This window comes from Mytilus edulis, chromosome 12, assembly GCF_963676685.1.
Source record: "Mytilus edulis chromosome 12, xbMytEdul2.2, whole genome shotgun sequence".
Lineage (NCBI taxonomy): Eukaryota > Metazoa > Mollusca > Bivalvia > Mytilida > Mytilidae > Mytilus > Mytilus edulis.
This window is the reverse complement of record NC_092355.1, coordinates 45,745,228-45,755,398: the sequence shown is the minus strand read 5'-3', so window position 1 is coordinate 45,755,398 and position 10,171 is coordinate 45,745,228. Positions and strand designations below refer to the sequence as shown.

At 31.6% G+C, this 10,171-nt stretch overlaps 1 long non-coding RNA gene across 1 annotated transcript; it reads left to right on the top strand.

The window, feature by feature from the left end:
- The first annotated feature begins 1,050 nt into the window (after positions 1 to 1,050).
- LOC139498592 (uncharacterized) lies at positions 1,051 to 6,809 on the top strand. The gene is made up of 3 exons (XR_011657969.1): positions 1,051 to 1,189; positions 2,506 to 2,587; positions 4,154 to 6,809. It is a non-coding gene; the product is annotated as an uncharacterized lncRNA (long non-coding RNA).
- Positions 6,810 to 10,171: the final 3,362 nt, after the last annotated feature.

Genomic DNA, 10,171 nt, shown 5'->3' with positions numbered 1-10,171 from the left:
AGAAACACATAGCAATACGCACAGTAAAACTCAGTTTAAAAGAAGTCCGAGTCAGATATCAGAATAGGCAACAAAAGAAACCAAGCAAAATGACAACATGTGATACATAAATTAACAAAGGACTGACATGCCAGCTGCAGACCTCAATTAACTGATTGAAAAATTATGTCTTCATCATATGAAAATCAAGTAAAATCCCTCCCGTTAGGGGTTTAGTATCATACCATCATAAAATAAATGAGAAGAACATAACCCGTATTATGCCAACAACTGTTTATAGAATACATGTGTTTATTTCCGATGCAAAGACAATATGAGTGAATCAATATTAATACTAAAATATCATCGCAATCCTTAATGACCTGTCAACAGTATCGTAACATATCCTTTCCGAATAAGTCTATTCAAAGGTTTGAAATCAAGTGAGAGGACATTTGCCACATCTCAGCAAGGTCCGCAGTAACTGTCTTTCCAACTCGTCTCATTGGTGAACAAAACTATTAGCAAATTGAATTAAGGATATACTAAAATCAATTAAGTGTATACTAAAATCGTTATTTATGACATTGATTCCGCGCCAATATTTCTGTATATGCTGAATATTTCAGTATATGCTAAATTGATTTTAGGGTATCCTAAAATGATTTTAGTATATACTAAAATCATTTTAGTATATACTAAAATCATTTTAGTATATACTGAATTGACTTTAGGATCATTTTAGGATATCCTAAAATCAATTTAGGGTATGCTAAAATGTAATTCAGTATATACTGAAATCATTTTAGGATATACTAAAATCGATATTTATGACCCTGATTCCGCGCCATAGTGTAAATTATAAATAGAAAATTACGATTTAAAATTTGATACGAAAATAAAGAAAGGAAGATCAGTAAATTCCAAGTGACTGAAAATGAATATCCCTCAAATAATACACCAAAAAATGTTTATAAATAAAATCTATGTCAAATATTGAACAACGAACAAGGTCGTTGAGCTCCAGACTAATCAATCTGTTAACCTAGATTATATCCAATAAAACCGCTCGACTGTTGACCTTAAATGACTGCGAGAATATATTAACCCAGTAAAGTGCAAGATCTGCGCAATGTTATGTAGGCCGTCATCAGGAATGGAAGGGCAGAGTGACCTGCGACTAGATATAACGGAAACCAGCATGTAGAAGGTAGGAAAACTATACTTTTGTATACTTATATTTTTGATAAGCTGAATAAAAGTTAAATGTTCATCAAAATTCTTTAAATAAAATGAACTTAAAAGTATACAGATAAACGTTTTTATCGGTGCACTCCCAGTGCCGACTGAAAGAGATTGGGGAACGAAATTGGAGGACAGCTGATAAATCGGAAAAAAAGAATTAAATACAGGAATTATATTTTTTGTCGGGAGTGGGGTAGGTTCAATACACACAGTGGGTCATTGAACACTGGTCATGTAAGAAACGGCATACATTTTATTTTTGATATCATACATTTTCATATTAAATACACAAAGACAATACTATATATATTGAATTGAAAGGCAATTAAATTTACTGTACAGACTGGAATAGAGTCTGTATCGCTCACTTTTAATAGAACCTTCGTCATTTCCCATGTCTGTGTAAAAATTCCCAAGTCTTCACTTGAAATAAATGATCAGGTTTGGCAGTATATTTTGATTTGGGAGTTGTGTTCCCGATTATAAAAACGATACCAAGTTGGAATTATAGGAATGACCTTGGCGTAAACAAGGATCAGAGGGTTCAATATGCTTGAAAAATCCAGCTGTCTGTATATATAATCTGTATAATAATCAATACACCCTTTCCTGTGCAAGCCAACGAATATAAATAGACAAGAACACTCAAATAAGGGGATATAATGGGATATAAGTTGAAATATCAGGCAACGTAAGGAGGACATAGACCAAGTTCTATTTTAATACGATCCATTATTTCATCAAAATCTTCGATAAAATTGTGAATGGAAATGAAAAATGTGGCAAAATTTTCCATTATTGAATTATGGTCTTCACAAACTAATTCCACGACAGCCTTTCCATATGCAGTGACTTCAACACCACTCGGTCGAAATTCGACAATTGCACAATTCCAAGTGCCAGGGAAAACTGTAGAGAAAGATAAAAAAACCTTTAAATTTAAGGAAGATCGAATCTAACCGTGATGAAAAAGAAAAACTTGACACCAAATAATCCAACACCAGTTATGACAACGTTTAATTGACACTGAAATAGTAACGTTTATACAAAAATATATAAAAAGAGAGAGAAAACCGAAATAAACATTGTTGCCTTTGTTTGTCTTTTATGATTTTAATTTTAGTTTTATATGATTTGGAATTTATAGGTATGACGTCCATTTTCACCGAACTGGTATACATTTTTCTTTTGGGGTCTCCCCACACACACAAAACTGATACAGAAAACGATTTTACAAAATAAGTTTCTAACTTGTAAAAATAAATTTCTTTTGTTTTTCAGCAAAGGGATGGGTCCTGTAACTAAACCAGAGTCGCAGGACGCCCAAAGTAAAAATGACAGAAAGGACTTCAAGTCAAGTAAAGTGAGTATCATATCAGTAACGATACAGTATCACCGTTTGGAACCTTATTATTGACATTATTGTTTAAGATTTATTCGGTTTAAAGCTTTTCTGTATTAATATTACCCGCTCCTCATTTTTGCTTTCTCTTCACATTGAAACCACACGGAAATTAATTCGTTTAAAAGTCGGTTAGTGACCTGTTCGGTTGTCAAGGGCATGTAAACGAATTAAATGCAATATAATATATTTAGTCATTGCACAGATATTTTAAGAAAGTAGGTCATTGTCCGCAAAAAGTAAATTACTTGGCATATATACGTTAAAGGTGTACCTAATCACCACGATCGTAGATTGATCAATGAATATACGTCATTAAGAGTGGGAGTTATGTGCTTTCGGTCATTGACTCCACACACAGGCGATCGATAAGAAAATTAATCATGATTCTTATCCATTAGTCAATAATAAAACGAATAGCTCTGAAATTAAACTCTAATGAACGAATATAAAAGTATTGCTATCAAAATCAATCATAATATAAGTCCATTACTATATATATCATAATTTTATAATAACTGAACATTTGTAGATCTTTGTAAGGACCTGTATTGAGTATATTGTATATTGCAGTGTACCGTCTCGGCTAACATGTAAACCTAGTTGAATTCAATATACAATATACATACATATTAGTCAATAAAACCAAAGTTATCTCTCTATATATGACATTAATGAGGAAAGAAACAGATACTTTTCTTTGTCCAGTTCATAAAGAGATTAAATTCCGAGTTGGCATTCTGCAATGCAGCAGTGCATGTATCATTGACTTGTCTCAATACTATCTAAGTTACAGAAAACGCATTCATGACGCAGTTGCTTGTTTCTGGATGTAACTAATTTTTCGAGATTTTTCAATTAAGAAATAATTCTATCCTGCCATGCTCTATGCTCATTTTAACATGGGTAGGCATTATATTTGTTAATGTCTTAATACCGAGCGTTTACTTAGCGAGGTATTAAATGTTTACAAATATAATGCCTACCAATGTTTAAATGAGCATTGAGCATGGCAGGATAGAATTATTTCGATTCTAATAAATATTTGAACTTTTTCACTTCGAATCGAACCTATAGTAGACGCTCGGAATGTCGCCATTTTGATTTCATGAGCCAAAAACGTTAAAGAAAATCAGCAGTTTATCAATAAAAAAAGAACAGAAACATTTAAACTTACTTTTAGAATGTTTTTATTTAATTTCCTAGCGAGCAACACCAACAAACATGTCCATTTTGATATATGGCGTTGTTCAAAATTCATCTGACGTTGCAATTTCAATTGTGACGTCAATCACGTGCAGCCCATGTTCTATTTGAATTAGAACATGGCTTTGTACCCAAAGCTTAAGAAGAACGTCATATTAGAATCTCATTTATATATATGATATACCTTTTGTATTTAATAAATAATGTTCAAACTGTTGTTACTACTTATCCACCAGAATTCAGGGCCGGCCCTGTTGTAGTTTCTAAAAACAAAAGTCGGCAAATTTACAAAATTAATGTGTCTTATTTAATTTATTACAGAACTGTTTCGAACTAAAGTAGAACATGGTCCTTAGAAGCCAGGTACAATAGCTAAAACTGTATTTAACTGGTGTAGAACATGGTTTTTAGAAGCCAGATCCAAAAGCTAAAACTGTTAACTAACTGGCGTAGTACATGGTCCTTAGAAGACATCCACAAGGTCTAAAGCTTGAATTTACTGGCGTGGAATATGGTCATTAGAAAGATACAAGAACTAAGTCTCACGTCTAGATCAAGGATCATCAAGTGTACAATGTGTTAATGAGACAAAGAAAAACGTTACCAAGATAGATAACAATTTCCTTTATATCACCAGGTCCAATTTAACTTATCATAGAAAATGCATAATAGATTTTGAATCAAAGTTGAAAACGTGTTTTACCACCGTGAATTTTAATCAAGATGTGCCATACCTGTATTATCGATTGGTTTGATTACTATGTGCCATATATACTTATTTTAACTCTATATGTTATTGTATGCATACGTTTGTATGTAAGTGTGTCAGTTCCTACAATTCAGCTAAACAACCTCTTTAAGAATCTTTAGTCACTTGGTTGGAAAACATTGATTCTTCATCATTGTACTTCTGTATATTTAAAGGCAGGTTCAGCTCTGGTGTTTCATAATTTGAATTTGACCAAAATATAACATTTTACAATTTTGTCACTGAAGGGAATACTATTTTATTCTTATCACTGTAGCTGATCCTGCCTGCATAGTCATGTATTCCTAGAACTATTACTGATACTATGTATCTATTATATTATAATTGCTGTCAGGTTTTACCAGTTTCAATCTAATGTAGTATTCCATAATGTCTTATGGGTGTTTAGGTCAGGCTTATCCATAGAATGTCTAATCAATGTTAGCCTGATCTGTCTTCTAAACACTAGTCTGGCATTCAGTGTTATTTGGACTTTAAGTATCAGTCTTCCTTGTTACATAAATCGTTACTTCCATGGTACAATCTGTTGACCAACTAGACAACCTGCACGTTATAAATTGTAAACTGTTCAAACCTGAACATACCTTTACATTTAAACAATAAGAAGCCAGTAAAACACAGTAGAAAGGCTTTAAAAGTTATTACTGTTGTTTCAAATTGTAAAAAAAGAGAGGGAGAGAGAGAGCAATATAGGCTGTTTATTTTAATGATGATGAGATTATGTGCGTATTTATGCAATTGTATGATTGAAGTTTGAGAGTGAGAGTATTGAGACATTGGCTGTTAGATTGAATGTGTGTGTTTGTCTTGAACTAATGATCATTTATATGAAATGCAAGGTAGTGAAATAGTTATTGAACTGTTAAGGCAAACTTCTAAAGTGAACCAGTACGTATGAGAGAGGTATAGATGTACTTTTAACCAGCACAATAAAGTACTAAGAGGTTGACAGAAGAGTATTGTGATATGTAACATTAATACAGCATAATAACATTGATATGTCTCCCGGTGAAGTGATACTTTTTTGTAGTATCACTCTGTATTAAGCTAATTGCTACCATTGAAGTGTTGCTTGTGTATATTTGTGTTGCAACATTGGTTGCTTGAAATTGTTTTGCTCAGGGCGAATGTGGATGCGAAAGCATTTAAAACACATTTGAGGATGGATTTATCCCGGTGAAGTTCATCACAAATAATATTTGTTTTTGTGTTTATTCTTTATTTTCATCATATATATCATGAATTAAGATAACATTGTTTATCTTTTTGGTGTCGATTAAAAAAAATACTACTGACTAATATTATGGATTTCATAAGTAAAACCTAAAAGTTATTATTTTAAATCTAGTGAGTAGTATTAGTTGTTGAATATTCTTGGATACATTTTAAAATGTTGTGAAAATTTGAAATAAAATTGAAGGCAGCACTAAAATTGAAAAGAGGAAATGTGCATTTTCTTTAAATTAATCAAGGTAGTTTAGAATTAAGAAAATACCACCAAATATGTTATATATATATTAAAGAATGTCCATTCATATTTACCAAGTCACTCCATGAAAAAATCTATATACATGAAATGGCACCTAAGTCCTTTGTTCAAAAGTAAGTGTTTTTAATACTTTTCTATAAGTCAGCTAATTAGTGGATAAACATAGCAACATTTGAGCAGCTGAGTTAAGGTCAACAAATTTTATAGATATGTTTTTGCTTCATGGTAAGTGTAACATTGATGTTTTTTTTTTATTTATGTAGTTAGTACCACATTTAATCTAAGATGTCAGCACTGCTGCTTATCTTAATTTGGTAAATGGTTATAAGCACCTTGTAGCTTTCTTGCTTCTTGTGTATACTTGCTGTTCCAAATTTTTCTGTGACCAAATTTCTAAACAGTTTAGGATTTTTCTTATGAACAATGTTATAAATTTGTTTCAGAGGTCTCAGTTTTTATAACAGTTAAGATACTCAGATAAGTTTGTGGTATTTAACTATTTATTAATAATTTAGGATCAAAATGAATCTAATGTTTCTAATACTTAAATAGTTTCATGTTTTATTAGAAACATTGAACTAATGTAATTGTAATATGAATACCGATAGTACTAAATCTGGCATAATTTGGTGCATTATTTTACAGATTTTAGTGTCAAGTTAAAATAAATATGTTTCAATCATAACATATTACATAATTTTAATTAAAGTTGCATTGATTTTAGTTTTTTATGTTTTTATTGATAAACTGCTCTGATGCCACAGATGCAGTTATTTATCTCTTCAAAGCATTTTTTATAACAAGAGTGTACACACAATAAAATATCTTGTCTGATTAAAAGGATATACAAACCTTGCCAGACATACATGTTAACTTACAATCATTCAATACATCAAATATAATGGTCCTATTATTTATAGTACCTGGAAAACAGACCTTACGACAAAAAACTAACAACAACCCATGAGATATGAAAAAGGTCAAGAAAATATCAAACTTGCCAGACAGACATGTGCACTCAAGAATCATTGTTTACACCAATAAGTGTCCCAAATGCTTGATTTAATACAATCCAAATTTTCCTGGACAAATGAACATATAATTGATAGTAAATTTTGTACGCCAGATGTGCATTTTGTCCACAAAGACATGTCAGTGACGCTAAAAAAAAGTATGAAGTTGAAGAGCATTGAGGACCCAAAATTCAGACAGGTTTTGCTAAAGTAAAAAGATGGTGAGGTTATTTGACGGGAAAGTGCAATAATGGTATGATTCATGGAATTGAAACGTGTACAAAGCATACATTCAACTTATATATGTTTATAATAGACACTCGTCCCTAATATTTGTACCATTCAAAACAAAATCACAGGTACAAATAAACAATTCTGTAGAATACTAAAAAGAAGCACGGGTGCAAGTAAACAATTCTGAAGACTACTGTACCAAAGAACACTTGTTATCCATTCGTTTGATGTGATTGTGCTTTTGATTTTGCCGTTTGATTAGGGATTTTCTAATTTGAATTTTCCTCAGAGTTCAGTATTTTTGTGATTATGCTTTTTTGTAGTTATTTCAAGCATGCTAACGATAAAAATACTTTCTGTCTTACACTCAAATATCCATTGCTGTATGAAAGAAAAAAGTTCATACAATAATGGCACAAACAATGTACCGTAAGGAGGACATCATCTTTTGCGATTTTTTTTTTAGAAAGGAGTATGTTCGATAAGGTCCTAAAATGGCCTCCTTTTTTAGCGTAAATTTCAAATTCAGATTTATTTACCAATATCACAATAAGTTATAGCTAATACATGGACTAGATAGGATATAAGCCATTTTATTGAAAATTTCACGTTTCTGCGTTTCATTATGACGTCACAAGTTGTACTCATATTGATTTTTCACGAAAAAATCAATGAAAATGGGTAAATTTCCATAGATTATTGGACAGGAAACATAGAGCGCATACGTCGACAACAAAGATCTTTTAAAATAATGTTTGTGAAGACATTTCACGTGTCTTATTTGAATATTAAGCTTGTCGACGCCTGCGCTCTATGTTTCCTGGTCCTTTATTTGGTTGAAATCCAGCTGATTTTGTCAAATTTCACAAAAATCCCTTATCTTGACCTTTTTGGGATGTAAAAATCAACGTGTTAGAATTAAACTTTGACAAAAACAGTTCTGTTTAACTTTCTCACATGTCTTTAAGGCAACTTTAAGCATGTATTGTCGTGTAACTATGAACTTTATAATTGGGGCCAAATATGGCCCTTACCGAACTTACTCCTTTGTACAGAATTTCAGTACAGTTAAAAGAAATGAATCATTTTGGTAGTGATTCAAACTGTAAATAAGTCAGTGATATTAAATTAAGTTGATGGTATGATGTGGTGCTTGTTGGCCCATGTAATTAGGTGGGAAATAAAATAATTGATAATACAGTTACTTGTTTAACTTGGTAAATTTTGACCTTTATGAAAATGACATTCAGCTTTTTCTTGAAGACAGAATTTGATTGTATTGTGATTGAAGTGATGGTGATTTACCCAGAACAATTCCATAAACATCTGAACAGAAAGCTTCGTTATCTTTTTTCAGTTAGTCCATCAAGAAATGAAAGAAAGTTTTAAAGAACAATAAGCATTCTAGTTTGCCTTATACATTCCCCTCAATGAAACTGCATACTTATTCAGCTTTGTTGACATATCATGTATAGATTATGGGGAAAAAGCGTAATCCAGAAATTTTAACCTGAAAATTGAGAAGATGAGGGATTATGAAAAATTACAAAGAGAATTACATTCCTCACAATCAAACCACAAACTAAGTTTAATAATAATGCCTATGAGCTATTCTGATACATTCCAGACAACTAAACCACATATTTGTACTTACAAAATAAAATTTGATCCTGGTATCTATGATAAGTTTATTTACAACCACTGGGTTAATGCCACTGCTGGTGGAGTTTTAATTCCCTAAGGGTATCACCAGCCCAGAAGTCAGCAATTATCATTGATATGGTCATATTTATATAACTGTTAACAAAACTTTTGAAATTTTGAAATACCTCAGGAATAGATTACCTTAGCTGTATTTTGTCAAATTGTTAGGAATTTTGGTGCTCAATGCTGTTCAAATTCGTACTTTATTTGGCCTTTTTAACTGTTTTGGATTCGAGAGTCACTGATGAGTCTTTTGTAGACACAATGCCCGTCTGGCGTAAATACAAAATTTGATCCTGGTATCCATGATGAGTTTATTTATCAGCCTTTTGGTCAGGTTGTTGTCGCTTTGACATATTCCCATTTCCATTATCAATTCTACTTTGGTATATAGTAGTGTTGACAAGTCATGATTTTGGGATACAGAAAGTATCAAAACATCTAATCAAAGTTCTAAATGTAAAAATAAGGTAAAAGTTGATATGACAATGGAAAAAAGTATTGCAATTTAGATAAGCAGTTCTGGCTCTTGTAGATTTTGCCACTTGATTAGGAACTTTACGTTTTGAATTTTCCTCAGAGTTCAGTATTTTTTTTTCTCCTTTTTAATAATTATAAATTTAGGATTTTTTTTAGGTCCTTTCAATTTATCAAATTCTATCATAATGCTGGAAAATTTATGTACTTTGAAGTAATAATAAATTTTATATCTACTAATTCTACTTATCAGTTTACCTCAGCATGGCATATAACCACGTTTTTATTCAAGGAAAAGTAATAATATCAAGTGAGCAAGAAGTTGTATACACCAACTGGTAATTCAAGTATTGAAAAACAGGAAATAAATGTCTGACAATTCAGAAAGGTTACAAAACTTCAAGTTTATTCAACATGTTTAAATTTTTAAAGTAGAGGCAAACAGGAAAAAGCCGTATAACAGATTTGGAAACTGATCATTGTCAAGCTTCTCGTCAAGTATGAAGTCATTCTGTTCAAAAGGACCTTAGAAAAGTACGAAAGGACAGAATGGACAAAGTAAATATAATAAAGCCCCACTCATAGAATGGAAGTTAAAATGTCTTCCAGGCAAGGGTCCTAAGGTAATGTCATAATGTAAATTATACAACGAA